The 16,127-nt window shown below is 38.2% G+C and overlaps 1 protein-coding gene and 1 long non-coding RNA gene across 3 annotated transcripts in view; one reads left to right on the top strand and one right to left on the bottom strand.

The window, feature by feature from the left end:
* The window catches only part of HIVEP1 (HIVEP zinc finger 1), a 221,581-nt gene that overhangs the window by 160,174 nt on the left and 45,280 nt on the right, over positions 1-16,127 (bottom strand). Inside the window, exons 5-9 of one of the 2 annotated variants that reach the window (XM_031666913.1) lie at positions 15,174-15,318; positions 14,477-14,577; positions 10,868-11,132; positions 8,543-8,715; positions 1,453-3,144 (exon numbers count right to left, since the gene is read on the bottom strand). The gene's annotated coding sequence lies outside the window, so the exon portion shown is untranslated. Of the gene's footprint in view, positions 1-1,452; positions 3,145-8,542; positions 8,716-10,867; positions 11,133-14,476; positions 14,599-15,173; positions 15,319-16,127 lie in introns of those variants that run through there. The other variant, XM_031666914.1, reaches the window with a different exon arrangement.
* LOC103883468 lies at positions 2,382-15,828 on the top strand. The gene is made up of 4 exons (XR_645699.4): positions 2,382-2,469; positions 11,943-12,072; positions 13,473-13,531; positions 15,591-15,828. It is a non-coding gene; the product is annotated as an uncharacterized LOC103883468 (long non-coding RNA).

Below are 16,127 nucleotides of genomic sequence, written 5' to 3'. Positions count from 1 at the left end.
CTGCTACAAACACCATTACCCATGTTTTCCTGATGAAGGAACTCAGGCTTGGGTTAAGTACCAAGCCAAAGGTACAACTAGAGCTGGCCTCACAGGGACCCTGATTGTCTGCAGAGAAGACCACATCCTAAATCCCTAGGCTACCCCACCACCCAGTAAGTCTGAGATTTCTTTTATATTCTCATTTGTGGCAGGCTGGGATCTGGAAAAGCAGGTGTGACCTAAACACAGTTATGAAACAAATAGTGTTTTTCCTTAAGCTCCCTTTCTCTTCTTTCAGATTCAGTTCCCACCCTGATGGCCTGTCTACTACAACCTGATTTCAGGTTTAAAAAAAATTATATATGTACATATGAAAAAAATACATGCACACATCTATGTATAATTCACCTTTCTATAGTTTCAATTACCCACTGTTAACCACGGTCCTAAAATATTACAGTATTTTAAGAGAGAGAGAGAGAGACCATATTCATATATGACTTTTATTACAGTATATTGTTACAATTGTTCTAGTGTTAGTTATTGCTAATTTATAACTGTGTCTACTTTTTAAATTAAACTTTATCATAGCTATGTATGTATAGAAAAAAACAGTATATATGGGCCGGGCACAGTGGCTCATGCCTATAATCCTAGCACTTTGGGAGGCCGAACAGGCAGATCACCTGAGGTCAGGAGTTCAAGACCAGCCTGGCCAATATGGTGAAACCCTATCTCCACTAAAAATACAAAAAAATTAGCCAGATGCAGTGGTGCACACCTGTAATCCCAGCTACTCGGGAGGCTGAGGCAGGAGAATTGCTTGAACCCAGGAGGCGGAGGTTGCGGTGAGCCGAGATCATGCCACTGCACTCCAGCCTGGGCGACAGAGCGAGAATTTGTCTCAAGAAATAAAAAGAAATCAAAAAACAGTATATATATATATATATATATATAGAGAGAGAGAGAGAGAGAGAGAGAGAGAGAGAGAGAGGTTTTGGTACTATCTGAGGTTTCAGGCATCCACTGCGTGTCTTGAAACATATTTTATAAATGAAACTTGAAACTGTTTTATATATATATATATATAGAAACTTTGTGTATATATACACACATACACACATATATGCACACACCTATATTATATGTTTATGTATGTACATATATTTTAATAAGGGTTGTGTTTATATGTCTGTATTTGTGGGATTTCAGCCTCAGTAGATGGGTATACTGGGCACCTGGACCAGACTACAGGACAGCATTCCACACAATTCTAAAGCATTTCAAATTTCCCATCTAAATCATTAATTATAAATAACCTTTCCTTGTTGTTAATAAACTCCCAACACCACAACTTCACCTCCACTAGCTTTACAAGTACCCCTTTTTTTGCAAACACATCTCAGTTCCCAATATCTACCTCCTACATTAACATCTATTTCCCCAAACCTTACCAGATCTCAAACTCACCAGCTTCTGACTCTGTAAATATGTTGCCAACATAAGAAGCTTCCTCCAAATGCCTGCTCATTGGATCAAATTTTGCAGATGAATTGTTTCTGGTAAACAACACTTAAACCACTCATTTTTTCCCTTCCCTAAACTTTCCGCTATACTATTCCATACTATTTCGTTTGTAAAAGCACACGATTAAATTTCCAGTTTTGAATGTATTGGCATCTCTTTTTCATGGCAGTTCCTATTGTGCCAAAATGTCTGTGGACATCAATATAAAGGAACCCACAAGTCTAGAGTCAAAGTCCAACTTGGGAAAAGTTGGAGAAAGGGCAATAGATAAAACGGACTTTCTGGAAGCTGAGGAAAATGAAAGGGACATGAATTCACAGGTGAGAGAGATGAGCCAGAGAATGGAAGATAAGAGTAAGCCACTAATAACAGGATGAGAATAGCCTATGGTGAGCTTTAACATGTTCTAAGTGCTTTTTAAATTTCAGCTGTTTTAATTTCTGCCAAAGGAGGTGGAGCTTGATTTATGGTAGATGATTGAAAATGGAACTAGCATTATAATAAGGCATCTAAATAAGGCTATCTGTGTGTGTGCGTGTGTGTGTGTGTGTGTGTGTGTGTAGTGCATATCAGCTAGCCAGATGGCTGTCTAACCTAAAGACAGTGTAGATGTTACTTGTAAGATTTTTTTTTGCTACTAATGGGTTATGCACATGAGGTTCGGTAATTATAAAAAATATTGATGCAAGCAGGAAATCTTGGCACGGCGGCAGTGTGTAGTTCTCAGAGCAGGAGTAACAGGACACACACATTTGTCTTCGGCTCGCTACTCATACAACTGTCGTTTCCAACTGTTGTGGAACCTTCTGGTTGCAAAATTCCATCCCTCACATAGTAACAAGAGAGTCAAAACAGTCCCTCCCTCCGGAGCTTTGATCACACAACAGTTTTGTAACCATGTTCTCTCAGAAAGTTCCATAGTCCACCCGTCTGGAACAAAATAAAGTGATTTCCAGAAAGGTAAATCAGACATTCTCTCACGGGAGTTTTCTGCTATTTTTATTATTCTAAAAGCGTAGTTTTCTATTGCCTCAGGTTTGATTTGGTGGAGTAGGATGGCTACCCTATGAATGTTCTTCAAAAAGATTTTTCTACTGTCTTAATAACCATTCCTTTTGGTATCTAGTCTGAGCAACTGATTATCTTGTATCCAGTTTCATACAATGAAAACAAATTCACACAATTTAAAATGGAAAACTCTAATGATATTTCTTATTAAGAAAGCTCCTAATTTCTTATTAAGGGAAAAAAAAGTCTTGTCCCAAATCAATTATTATTCAAAAAAGTTTCCAAACATAAGTTGTTTTATGACAGTGACCCATGATTCATATTCCCCAAAGGCCAAACTGCCATTCTGCAATAAATTACAACAAAACATTTTGTGTCTGTGTTCACAAATGCAAAGAAAGCCAGAATACTATTGGGCAGTACTTAAATGAGAAATTCTGGGATGCTGCAGAAATAATAGCAAGTGTCAAATAATATGGATTTCTTGCACTAAAATCTCCTTGAAGCAAGCTTGATTTTTCCTGGTAGCCTAAATCAATAGTAATATTGAGAAGTCATTATGCAATATTGACCAGTTGCATAGCAGATACGTCAAAGGAACGATTCTTCTAAGTTACACTGGAGGTCCTGAAAACAAAGAAATATTAATGTTTCTTACCACTGCAAAATTCCATCTCAGATACATTGCTAATTAGCAACCTAAGTTTAATATGCAAAAATACCAAATGACATTTGACAGTGTCCCCATCTGTAAAATGGGGCGATAATAACCTACTCCTTAGGAATACTTTGCGAAAGAGCAATGAGTGCTTATTAAGTAATCTGGAAGCATCTGTCGCTGTGAGTATCTAAATAGCTCCTTTCCTTTGTATCTTTCCACTATGTGTAATGTCTCCTTTATTTATTATTCTATGTCTCTTCATTATATCTTCCTTTTGTTTTTCACTGATTAGTAACTGGATTTCTTTTTAAGCAAGCTTTTATTTACATACTTGTAACTACTTGCCATTCTACTGCTCTATTTTCTTTTTTCTTCTTTGCTTCATAATTTGAAGTGAGTGACTTATGTTAAACCCAGGACAATATTTTTCTAGATGCTATGAAGATGGTGAATTGGATATCTACCCTCCTAAATTCACTTACAATTACTTCTATAAATATTGATAGTTAGAGTGGCTTTGATTTCACTGGATGAAAATTACTACACACTCTCTCTTTCCTCTAGTTTATATTGCCCTGACACCTGGCTTCTTGAATATAGATGATCTGACTGATTAAAATCAGAATTATCTCTTTACAACCACCCATTACCTACAATTCTGACATCATTCCCCAAAACATTTTTATAATCCCTCTGTTTTTGCCTTAACCAAGGCCTTCCTGCCTATTTTCTCAATTCTAACTCATTGCTTTATTTCATTTAGAAAATGTGAGATTTTATTATTATGACTCTAAAATATAGAGGTCCAATGTGACACATTTTAAAACTTTTCCTCACTCTTCTTTGAAAAAAATGCTGAAGGTGAAAAGCAAGTATATCTTGTATTACATTTCATAAAAACTACTCAACAGATTCTTCCAGTGTTGCCAATATTAACATCTAAGAGTGTCTGGGGAGAGAATGCAGTTGTCTACCATGACATCAACTTGGAAAAGATAGGGCTAGAGTCCAAACATTCCTAGCTTCTCTTAATCAGGCATACCACCCTAATTATCTCCTAAAAAGAATGCTGCCATCATGTAACTCCCGCACTGAAGAAACCGAGTCACTTCCCTCTGACTACAAGATACACATTCCCTAGCTGGTCTTTAAACCTCTATATGATGCAAGCAATCACCTGAAAACATTGTGCTTACTTGCTTCCCTAAATGAAGCCTTCACTCCAGCTAAACAGCTTCACTCACTGTTCCTGCAGTAAGTTTCGTGCTTCTTTTCTACATATTTCTGTTTCAGTCACCATCATTGCACAGAAGGCTTGCTTTCCTCCTCTTTGCTCATCCAAATGCTCTAAGCCACTCTCTCTAAGATCTAGGTGAATTGTACCGTTTCTAGGAGCACTTCATGAAGTGATCCACGAGGCTCAAATAAAATTGGCAGGCTGGGTGCGGTGGCTTGTACCTGTAATCCTGGCACTTTGGGAAGCCGAGGGGAGTGGATCACTTGAGCCCAGGAGTTGGAGACCAGCCTGGGCGACATGGTGAAACCTCATCTCTACAAAAAATACAAAAATTAGCCAGAGATGTTTGTAGTGCCAGCTACCCAGGAGGCTGAGGTGAAAGAATCACCTGAGCCCAGGGAGGTCAAGGCTGCAGTGAGCTGTGATCACGCCACTGTACTCCAGCCTGGGTGACAGAGTGAGACCCTGTCTCGAAAAAATACAAATAAAAAATAAAATAAAATTGACATACTCCCAGTTAATCAATTATGCCTGTCCCTTTAACTGCTATCGTTTCACTTTTTCTGGGTTTCCATTTTCTGGTCTAAATTGTTTAGAACACACAATTCTATCTTATACATACAGCCTTTCCTTCCCATACGTCTCCTTTATTCATTAATTACTAATCAACTCTACATGTTATCCATGAACCGTCCTTCCAGGGAAATGAGATCCATAGTCTATTGATTATTGTATCTAGGGTTTTTAAATGTGTTTGTTTGTTTTGTTCCTGTTGAGAAATATTGATAAGTGGTACCTTCTACTGCTAACATTGACACCTCATTGGGTTTTACTTCCTACCTGCAAAGTGTCTGCATTAGAACTGCTCACTAACGTCCACTCTAGGTTAAAGAATCTGTGGTTTGGTTGGTTCTACTTCAAAGATTGGTGAATATTTTCATCAAATACTTTGAGAATATAAAATGTAATCACGAACTTCACCTTTTTAGATTTTAGTTGCCTTTTCAGTTGTCTCTTGACCTCCAAACTTCTTAAAAGCTTAATCTATAATAGCCTCCATTCTCTCTGCATCAACGTAATGCCCTTTCCTCTGGCACAGTAGTCATTCTTTCAAGCTTCCAGTACATCAGAAATGTCATAAGTCAACCACATTGAACGTTTGTATAACTCTTCATTTTCCAAAATGCTTTCACATAACTTTGTGTATCATGGTGGATTTTAAGCTCCACTCCTGGCTATGTGTTATGTCTCTCTTGCACTTCTCTCTTCTTTTATCCTCACATCAATTTATCCTGCCTTAACATATTGACATATCCTTGACAATACCCTTTAGACAACAGGTGAAGTATTTGCAAAAAGTATTCCTGATTTTACTGAGGAAATTGATGCTCATAGAAGATGTCCTAGGACTTGTCCAGATCTCCACACCCATTACATGACAGAGACAGGATTTAACTCAATTTTTTCTGACTTCAAATTTACTACACTTCCATAAAATCATGGCTTGCTTCTGCAGTAAGTGGTCTGTTTCTTCCTTGCTAATTTAGTGGTTAATGGATACAACGATACAACCTGTAGCCTTCCCTTTTTTTTTTGGAGATGAAGTCCGCTTCTGTCGCCCAGGCTGGAGGTGCAGGTGAGATCTTGGCTCACTGCAAGCTCCAGCCTCCGGTTCAAGCTCATTCTCCTGCCTCAGCCTCCCAGCAACTGGGACTACAGGCGATGCTTTTCGCCAAGCCCGCTAATTTATTTTAGTAGAGACGTTTCACCGTGTTAGCTAGATGGTCTCGACTCTGACCTTTTGTTATCCGCCTCAGCCAGCCTCCCAAAGTGCTGGGATTTTTGCCAGAGCCACCGCACTTGGTCGATGTATTTTTCTATATTTTTCAGAACTGACCCTCGACACTCACAAGCTTCCAACCTGTCCTAAACTCAGCTGTCAAAATTAGAACCATCACAATCTTCTCCTCAAATATTTTCCTATTTACTTACAGTCTAAATTCTAAATTTAACATGGAATTCAAAGCCCTCTGTTATCAACCTCTAACTATCTTTACAATCTTACCCATCCATTCACTGGGCAAATGTTTATTGAGTATCTGTTATATACCAGGCAATGTTCTAGTATTGGGAATGGTGAATAAGGCATATTCTAGGCAATAAGATGCCTGCTCTCTTGGAGTTAACATTCTTATTCTTTGTTCTTCATTATAATTAATGAATTGCAACCATCCAGTCATGCTGAGACACTTCTTATCTTCATAGTTTTCTTCATGTTGGTCCCAGCTATCTGGTCTACAAATTTCCATATTCAACAAGCGGACTTCTGGATCTTGTTTCTCTTATACTGTTGTATGTATGTACTATCCTTTCTCTCTGCCGTAGTTCTTTTTTATTTATTGATATAAGCACACAAAACATATTTTAAATATATGTCATGTTCACTTGCAAGCAACGTAAGGAAGAAAATCATGGTATATTCCTTCCATATTTACCTTTCCCATGGAACTTTGCATGTGGTAATCATTCAATAAATGTTTATTCACACAACCCTATGAATGAATTAACAAGTAGAAAGGTATAATCATTATCAGATAAGTTATCTACCTTAGCCATATCACCTAAAATGGTTCACCCAAAGATTTTAGGAGTATATCTTTTCATCTCAATGTTTTCTTTTGTTTTTCATTTACATCAATGTATAATATTTCATCAGAGTTTAAAGAGTCAGATTGTTTTATGGCACATTAAGAAAAAAATGCTGTTTCTTGCCATCTCTGCTGTCACTATTTCCCACTCCCTAGACAAAAATATTTTCAACTCTTTTACCAATTGTTTAATATTTACATTTGCATCTCTAAATAAAGTGTAATTTTTGACTTTTCAATTTTAGATTATCTATTGCCTTCTCACTCTGAAATGTGGAGCTTTAGCTCTCTTTTTGTGCTGCTCCCTCTGTTCCCAAGCATACACAGTTACATTGCTGTCCCCCAGTGCCCCATGTTAATTATTGCTTTGGTTGGGGCAACAGTCGGTGTTTACAGGTCCATTATCACCGAGACTAAGAATACTATTCACAGCTAAGTCGTACGATACGCTGTGAGTATTTTTCCCTTTTTGTGCTTCCATAAAGAGCATCATTGCTTAGTTTGTGTATCTGCTTGACTTTCTGTGTACACCACACAATGACATTTTAGGCAACAACAGACAGCATATACGACAGTGGTCCCATCAGATTGTAAAGAAGCCAAACAATTCCTACCACCTAGTAATGTCTTGATGATCGCGTGTGTGTGCAGGCCAAGGCCAATGTGTGTCTTTATGTCTTAGTTTGTACTAAAAAAGTTTAAAGAGTAAAAAATAAAAATAGAAAAAAGTTTATAAAATACAAAGAAAGAAAATATTTTGTACAGCTGTACAATGTGTTTGGATTTTAAGCAAAGTGTTACTCCAAAAGCGTCAAAAAGTTAAAAAAAATTAAAAGGTTTATAAAGTTAAAACGTTACAGTAAGCTCAGGTTAATTTATTACTGAGGAAAGAAAATTTTAAAAAATGAATTTAGTATACCCTAAATGTCCAGTGTTTATAAAGGTCTGAAGTAGGGTACAGGGATGTCCTAAGCCTTCACGGTCACTCACCATCATTCACTGACTCACGCAGAGCAACTTCCAGTCCTGTGAGCTCCATTCATGGGAAGAGCTCTATCTAGGTGTATCATTTTTAAAACCTTTTATATTGGCCAGGCGTGGTGGCTCACGCTTGTGATCCCAGCACTTTGGGAAGCGGAGGTAAGTGGATCACGAGGTCAGGAGATGGAGACCATCCTGGCTAACATGGTGAAACCCTGTCTCTACTAAAACTATAAAAAATTAGCTGGGCATTGTGGCTCACGCCTGTAATTCAAGTTACTTAGAAGGCTGAGGCAAAAGAATCACTTGAACCCGGGAGGCAGAGGTTGCAGTGAGCTGAGATCGCATCACTGCACCCCCGGCCTGGGCGACAGAGCAAGACTCCGTCTTAAAAAAAACAAATACAAACAACAACAATAACAACAAAAAATCCTTTTATACCATATTCTTACTGCACCTTGTGTTTGATTAGATAGGTTTAGATACACAAATACTTACCCTTGCGTTCCAGTTGCCTAGGGTATTCAGTACAGTGACATGCTGTCCAGATTTGTAGTCTAGGAGCCATAGGCTGTCACATACAGCCTAGGTGTGTAGTAGGCTCTACCAAGGACACTCCATGATGTTAGCAGAACAAAATGGCCTAATGACACATTTCTCAAAATGTATTCCTGTCATTAAAAAACACATGACTGTACTTAGTAATTCAACCTAAGATCAGTAAATGTCATCTCAACACATTCAAACTAACCTAATACAGTATTAATTGGGTCCTATCCAATAGCTCTCCCCTAGAGCTTTCTGACCTGTATTCTCGAGTCACACCCTAGGCCTGACTCAGCGGTGTTTATGGGATCCCTTTCACCATCATCCCTGGGGTTGACTTCTCCCATTTCTCAAGTGGGTCACAATTTCCCGGATCCCATCCCTTCCTTCTTTCTGAGATTATTCCCTCATTTTAGGTGGTCCCATACTCTAGGGCTTCCTAACAAAGGGTCCACAGCAAACAAAACATTTTGAGGTCTTGGAAATCAGAGAATGTCTTTATTCTACCCTCATGCCTAATTTATAGATTGGCTGGATAGAGAATTCTAGAATAAAATGAATTTTTCCACATAATTTCGAAGGCATTAAATTCATTGTCTTCTAGCTTCCAATATTTCTACTATGAAATGTCAAGTCACTATGAATCTTGATTCTTCTTATAAAATCTGTTCTTTCTAGAAGCTCACAATATATTCTCTTCATCTCAGAGTTTCAAAAACGTCCTAATGATGTGTCTTAATGTTGGTGGGCTTTTTTGTTTGTTTTTTATTTTTTGAGACGGAGTCTCGCTCTGTCGTCCAGGCTGGAGTACAGTGGTGTGATCTCGGCTCACTGCAAGCTCCGCCTCCCGGGTTCATGCCATTCTCCTGACTCAGCCTCCCAAGTAGCTGGGACTACAGGCACCCACCGCCAAGCCCAGCTAATTTTTTTTTTTTTTTTTTTGTATTTTTCTGAAGAGATGGGGTTTCACCTCGTTAGCTGGGATGGTCTCGATCTCCTGACCTCATGATCCGCCCACCTTGGCCTCCCAGGCATAAGCCACTGTGCCCGGCCTTAATGTTGGTTTTTAAATTATTTCTGGTGCTGGATCTGTGTGGTTGATTTTGATCTAAAAACTCATGTTCTTTCATTTGGGGGAAATGTTTTTGGATTGTTTCACTGATGATTTCCTATTCTCTATTTCTTGAGTTGTCTCTTTGTGGAACTCCTATCATATAGATGTTGGACCTGCTGGACATATCCTGTATTTTTTTCTTATCTTTTATCCCTTATTTTTTATTTTTGCTCTGCTTTTAGAAGATTTCCTCTAATTTATCTTCCAACTCTTCTATTGCTTTTTTTACTTTCACAATTCTATTTTAAATTATTTTAAAGTTCTTCTTCCTCAAAATATTCTTTTTCTAAAATAGCACCCTTTTCTTGTCTTTTACATGCAATATCTTATCTGAACGTATTAAGGATCATTTTCAAATGTTATCCTCCCCTCCAGGTTCTGTTTTCTCCCATTGCTTTTTTCCCTGACTGTTTGTTTCCGTGTCTCCCATATTAGAATCCCATCCTAGTAATCCTTGTGTGGCTACTCCTACTAGGCGTGCGTGCACTAAAAGCCGATTAGAGGCCAGGTGTGGTGGCTCATGCCTGTAATCCCAGCATTATGGGAGGCTGAGGTGGGTGGATCACCTGGGGTCAGGAGTTTGAGACCAGCCTGACCAATGGTGAAACCCCATCTCTACTAAAACTACAAGAATTAGCCAGGCGTGGTGGCACACACCTGTAGTCCCAGCTACTCAGGAGGCTGAGACAGGAGAATTGCTTGAATCCGGGAGACGGAGGTTGCAGTGAGCTGAGATCGCGCCACTGCACTTCAGCCTGGGCAACAGAGCCAGCTGGGTCTCAAAAAAAAATAAAGAAAAAAAAAAGCCGACTGGAGGAGGAGTGTGTGACCAGTTATTGACCAGGGACTTCACTGTATGGTGGCCTACCTACTGGAGCCCTCATTGGCAATATTTTCAGATCTTTTCTATTGGGCTGGTCAAATTCCCCAGAGAAGACTTCTATTCGTCTGCCTAGGGAATATGTGTCTGTGTATGCTTGTGTATGCACTCACAAGAGTGTGTATACTTAGCAAACGGTGTTCCAACCTAGAAAAGGTTAAGAAATATGAAGAGTTTTTGCATTTAGTGTGTAAGCTCAACTGCCCACTTTTTAGTTTGAACCCTCTGTGTCTGTCTCCAGGAAATAAATCTCTTAGATCTTCTGCTAAGATGGGTAGCTGACCTGTTTCATGAAGTGGGGAGGAGATGAGAAGGGCCAGCTGCTTCTTCAGCAACCCTACTTGCAACAGAACTTCCAGAGATATCTGATGATGCTCATTCTTGGATTTGTACTTGAAATTAAAAACAAAACAAAACAAAAAATCAGTCTGCTTCTCAGCTCTCTCTGGAGTTGGCTGAGAATCCAGCTTTCTCAGATCTCCTCCCAGCTTCCAAGTTTCTGTTGCTGTTGTCTCCATTCTTGTTTATTTTGTCTTTGTATGCTGTGTCTTTCAAAAAAAAAAATTATTGTCATTTGAGCAGTAGCATTGAGCTAAATGCTAATGGTTAATCTGCCATCTTTAAATATCCTAGAGTATCTATTTACGGTGGAAAAAATACCTGGGTTATTGTATAATAATTAGTTATTTTTGAACAGGAGCTTTCATAAAAACAGAACTTTAAGAAAAATGTAATTGTTCTTGTAATTTCTATTTTGTCTGGGAGAAAAATGATTGCTAGACGGTTACCATCAATGAGTAAAAAGGTAAGAAAAACAAGTAATGTTTAAATTTTTTTAAAAGCAGAAGAAAAACATTTTTCTTAATCTTAAATTTTTTTATTGTTAAAAAACATAACTTCATTCTTGTTTTATTCAATCTGTATCCTGTTAAACTGGTCATTCTGAATCTATGGCCTTTCAGAGGGCTGGCATTGCTATTCTAATATATACCTGTGCCTCTGAGGTTCCTGTAGGTTAGTTTTTGCTGGGCAGAAAACTGCCATTACTAGCACTGAATTTCAATGACTTCCTGCAGGCAAACACCTGGAGGCAATTACCTGTACTTGTCTGCTAGCGGATGCAAATATGCTTTAGGATAGGAAAACTATGTCTGATTTTTAAAAAATGAATCCACTTCCTTTGTGTAATGTTTTACTTGTGTCGGAATAAAATGCTAGCTTATCCAGTCCTGGAATTTATCCATTAACCAATTACATGTTGGTCAATCCACTTTTTCAGCACAGAATTTCCAAACATTAGTGATTTTCTATTATCCTTACCCACCTTCTGATGTCAAAGCTCTTTTGCTGTCTTACAGGATATGGGCCAGTGACAATGTGGGAAGAAACAAGAAAAATCAATAACCTACATTTTAATGTGAAATGACGACATGTTCAACTTTGACTACAGACTTCCCAGGCATGGTTCAGGAGAGAATGCGAGAACATGTAAAATACATCATTCTTTTTATTATGTTGATGCATAAGTAATTGTGTTTTTTTCCATTAATGTACACATGGACTTAGTAATATTTTAATTTAATTTAGATTGATTTAATTAACAAATTTATTTATCTATTAGTTTCTTTTTTAAAAATGGAGTCTAGATCTGTCACCCAGGCTGGAGTGTAGTGGTGTGATCATAGCTCACTGCAGCCTTGAGTTCTCGGGCTTAAGCGATCCTCCTGCTTCAGCCTCCTGAGTAGCAGGACTACAAGCACGTGCCATTATATCTGGCTAATTTTTATTTTAATTTTTTTGTAGTGACAGGACCTGGCTATGTGGCCCAGGCTGGTTTCAAATCCTGGTCTCAAGTGATCCTCCTGCATAGGCGTCCCAAAGTGTCGGGATTATAGGAGTGAGCCACTGCACCTGGCCAATATTTTATACACCTAGATATAATCTCTGGAGAAAATCTTGGGGATGACTGCTACTTTAGCTAAGCCATGAATGCTCTGCATTTAAATTTAAATGTAGAATTAGGGCCAAGCATGGTGATGCATGTCTGTAATCTCAGCTACTTGGGAGACTAAGGTGGGAGGATCCCTTGGGTTTAGGAGTTCGAGATAAGCCTGGGCAACCCAGTGAGACCACTGTCTCATATTAAAAATGAAAAAAAAAAGAGATAAATGTAGATTTAAATTGCACTCTTAGAAATATCAGACAATAAAATACTTTTAAAGATTTAAAATTATTTGTACTAAATAATAATGATTTATGGTTTTGTAGACTACTGCAGTTAGGGCAGACCAATCATTATGCATGCAAGAAGACCTGTTGTTCTTTAGTGCAAGTTCAAAGTTTCACATCTTTCTAATTTTATTCTTATTCAGACAAAACTATAGATGATTACCACACTTTAAAACTTCCTTATTTTCAGTATAACCAAACTATTAGATAAATTTTGATGGAAGTTTCATTTCTTTCCTTCATTCTTCTTTCTGTAATATCTCTCATTTTTACATTTAGTGAATCATTTTTTTAAATTCTTATTTTTTTCTGCTATTTATAAGTACAGCTTCCTAGAGCCTTTAATTCTTGTTTTATAGATATATCTAACAATTTGGTTCCTCCTAGGATATCTTTCAAATTTCTACTGTACAAATTACTAATGTATAAAATTTCTGTTTTATTATACAAGGCCTTCTAAGAGCTCCTGTCAAAAATACTGCTGTAAATAAATCCTGTTTTTTATAGTTTTAGTGTTACGGTTAGCTATTGCATTCCCAAAGACTTGATGTTTAATAAAGCAAGCGCTATGACCAACAATATGCTGTGAAAATGAAACTATGCTTACAGCTTTCTTTAATGACTCAAAATACTATCATATTTTGTTCCAACCTCTACAGAATTTTAGAACCAGAAGGAACCTTAGAGATGATGAGAACTTAACACCTGGATTTCACAGGTGAGAAATGGAGACCTTGACTGGGGAACTTTCTCGGGTCACACAACTAGTTATCCACTTTCAGCTTGGTCTTCTTTCAATTTTCATTTGCCTCCTAAATAAAAGATCTGCTGGCTCAGACTCAATGTTTGGCCCAGTGTTTCATGTTGAAATAGCCTCCATCTTCGGTCGGGCGTGGTCGCTTACGCCTGTAATCCCAGCACTTTGGGAGGCCAAGGCGGGCAGATCACCTGAGGTCAGGAGTTCAAGACCAGCCTGAACAATGTGGTGAAACCCTGTCTCTACTAAAAATACAAAAATTAGCCAGGCATGGTGGCGCACACCTGTAATCCCAGCTACTTGGGAGGCTGAGGCAGGAGAATCGCTTGAACCCAAGAGGCGGAGGTTACTATGAACTGAGATGGCATCATTGCACTCCAGCCTGGGCAACAAGAGCAAAACTTCATCCCCCACCCTGCCAAAAAAAATAAAATAAATAAAAAAATAAATAAATGAAATAGCCTCCATCTCCTTCCACCCCTCAGCGGAGTCTTTTCTCATTCAAACTCTGCCTTTCCTTGACGATCAGATGATGCCCCTTGGTTGAAGCATTGCCTGATCCCATTCTCCTCTGAATTCCTGGGAAATTTTATTCACACTTTCAGTGGTTAAGTGGTTAAATACAAATTTTAATCTTTTGCTATTTATAAGGCACCTAAAACATCATGATGTATTAAGTGCAAAAATGTAAAAATGAGTAAATACACGCCAGGTGAAACTTAATTTAAGGAATGCTAGTTGGCAAGAAAAAAGGCAGGAAATACTGATAAATGCTACAATGTGGACATAATTCAAAAATATTGTGTTCAGTGAAACAAGCCAAGCTTACATGTGGTATGAGCTCATTTATATGAAATGTCCAAAAGAAAAAGGCAGATAATAAGAGGCAGAAACTGCATTACTCACTGTCTATGGCTGGTGATGGAATGGAGAGTGATGGTGTGAAGTTTCTTCTTAGGATGATGGAAATGTTTTAAAATTGGATTTTGTTGATGGTTGCACAACTCCTTAGAGTAAAATTATTATTAAATTGTACACTTAACACAGGCGAATTTGATGATATGTAAATTATATCACAACAAAACAGTTTTTAAAAACATCAGTTTAAGGTGATAAACATAAAATGAGACCCAAATAGATGATTTCATACTGGTATAATAAAACTTTGGAAGTCATTAAGTGTTATATGCTAAGTAGCATTGCTTGAAATATATACATTTAAAAATTAGAAAAATTCACCTTCAAAGAAAATTATGGAATTCATACCTATAGCATGATTCCTTTTTTTTTTTTTAAACCTCAATATTCATTTGTATGCATCTGTTAAAAGACAACATTAAGTTAACACTTCAGGAGGAAAGAACAGGAGGGGGCCGCTTGGGCAAAGATGTTAAAATTTTCTATCATCTCTTATTTAACTTTTACAATGAGCTTATTACTGGAGTAATTAAAATAAAATCCTCATCAACTCAGTCTTTAAGTTGAGCCAAGCAAAACATCAAGCAGACAGTAACAGAAGCATGAATGTGAAGGATCAAATAGTAAAATTAGTACTGATGGTTAATGGACATGAAGAAAAACTTTGTTCCTTAGAGAGACCTACTTTTCTGGCAGCTGCAGAATCACAGATTATTTACATCAGTTATGCAAATCAGGCCACCAGCTCTGATCTGTCAGAGAGAAATCCTGAGCCTGCGCTTTCCCTCCGGCTGGATACCAGATAAGGCATGGCCTCAAAGATGTCCATCCTGCGGGTGCAAAATAGAAATAAAATAAAACGACGGTTGTTTTTATAATTAGTTCCCAACGTTTTTGAGCAGGCGTTTTTGGAGAGCGCCTATGTTTCCAGAACATTCATTTGAGAACACGCATTGTGGAATGTGCCCCCTCCAAGGCCAGGTCGCTCAGCGGGGGTTACAGCTGGGCAGGCGCCTTTAGGAGGTGGGTGAGACGGCTGACTAGTACCATCAGTTCTATCACACGAGTTACCAATATTTTACCACCCCTCCATCCCCCACAGGCTGTGAAGCAAAACGGAACAGCTGGGCACGCACAGGGAGGATGTCTGTACGGCTGTTGTTCTAGGTTTGTCAGCCGGGGCGGGAATCAAGGAATCCAGGGGCTAACTTGTCCTGCTCCAAGAAGCAAAAGAGCCCACGCCATTGCTGACTGTGGTGCTGTGAATTTTGTTATCTTCACTCCTTTCCAGAATGGACGTTTTCTTTGAGAGTGGCCTCAATAAATCATAGTGAAGCTAATTTGATGTTGGTTATGAGTTGTTGTTGTTAAGAATTATGCCACTCTTAAGGCTAGTGAGGAAGAACTAGAGATTAAATTTGGAAACTAGGACCCATCCAGAGAACCTATGACAGCCTATTTCAGAGGAAAATTTTTCCGAGAAAAATTGTAATACACTTCCCACAGCGGAAGTGGTATAGATAGTTTTTTAAGACCACAACGCTATAAATGCAATCAAAGATTTTAAATTGGAAAAAAACTCCAAAACTGTTCTTTCTCCCCCAAATCCAACTATTTGAAAATATCAAGACACCCTCCT

Source organism: Papio anubis, chromosome 6 (genome assembly GCF_008728515.1).
Source record: "Papio anubis isolate 15944 chromosome 6, Panubis1.0, whole genome shotgun sequence".
NCBI lineage: Eukaryota > Metazoa > Chordata > Mammalia > Primates > Cercopithecidae > Papio > Papio anubis.
The sequence above is the reverse complement of the archived record's forward strand: the minus strand, read 5'-3'. Positions and strand labels throughout refer to the sequence as shown.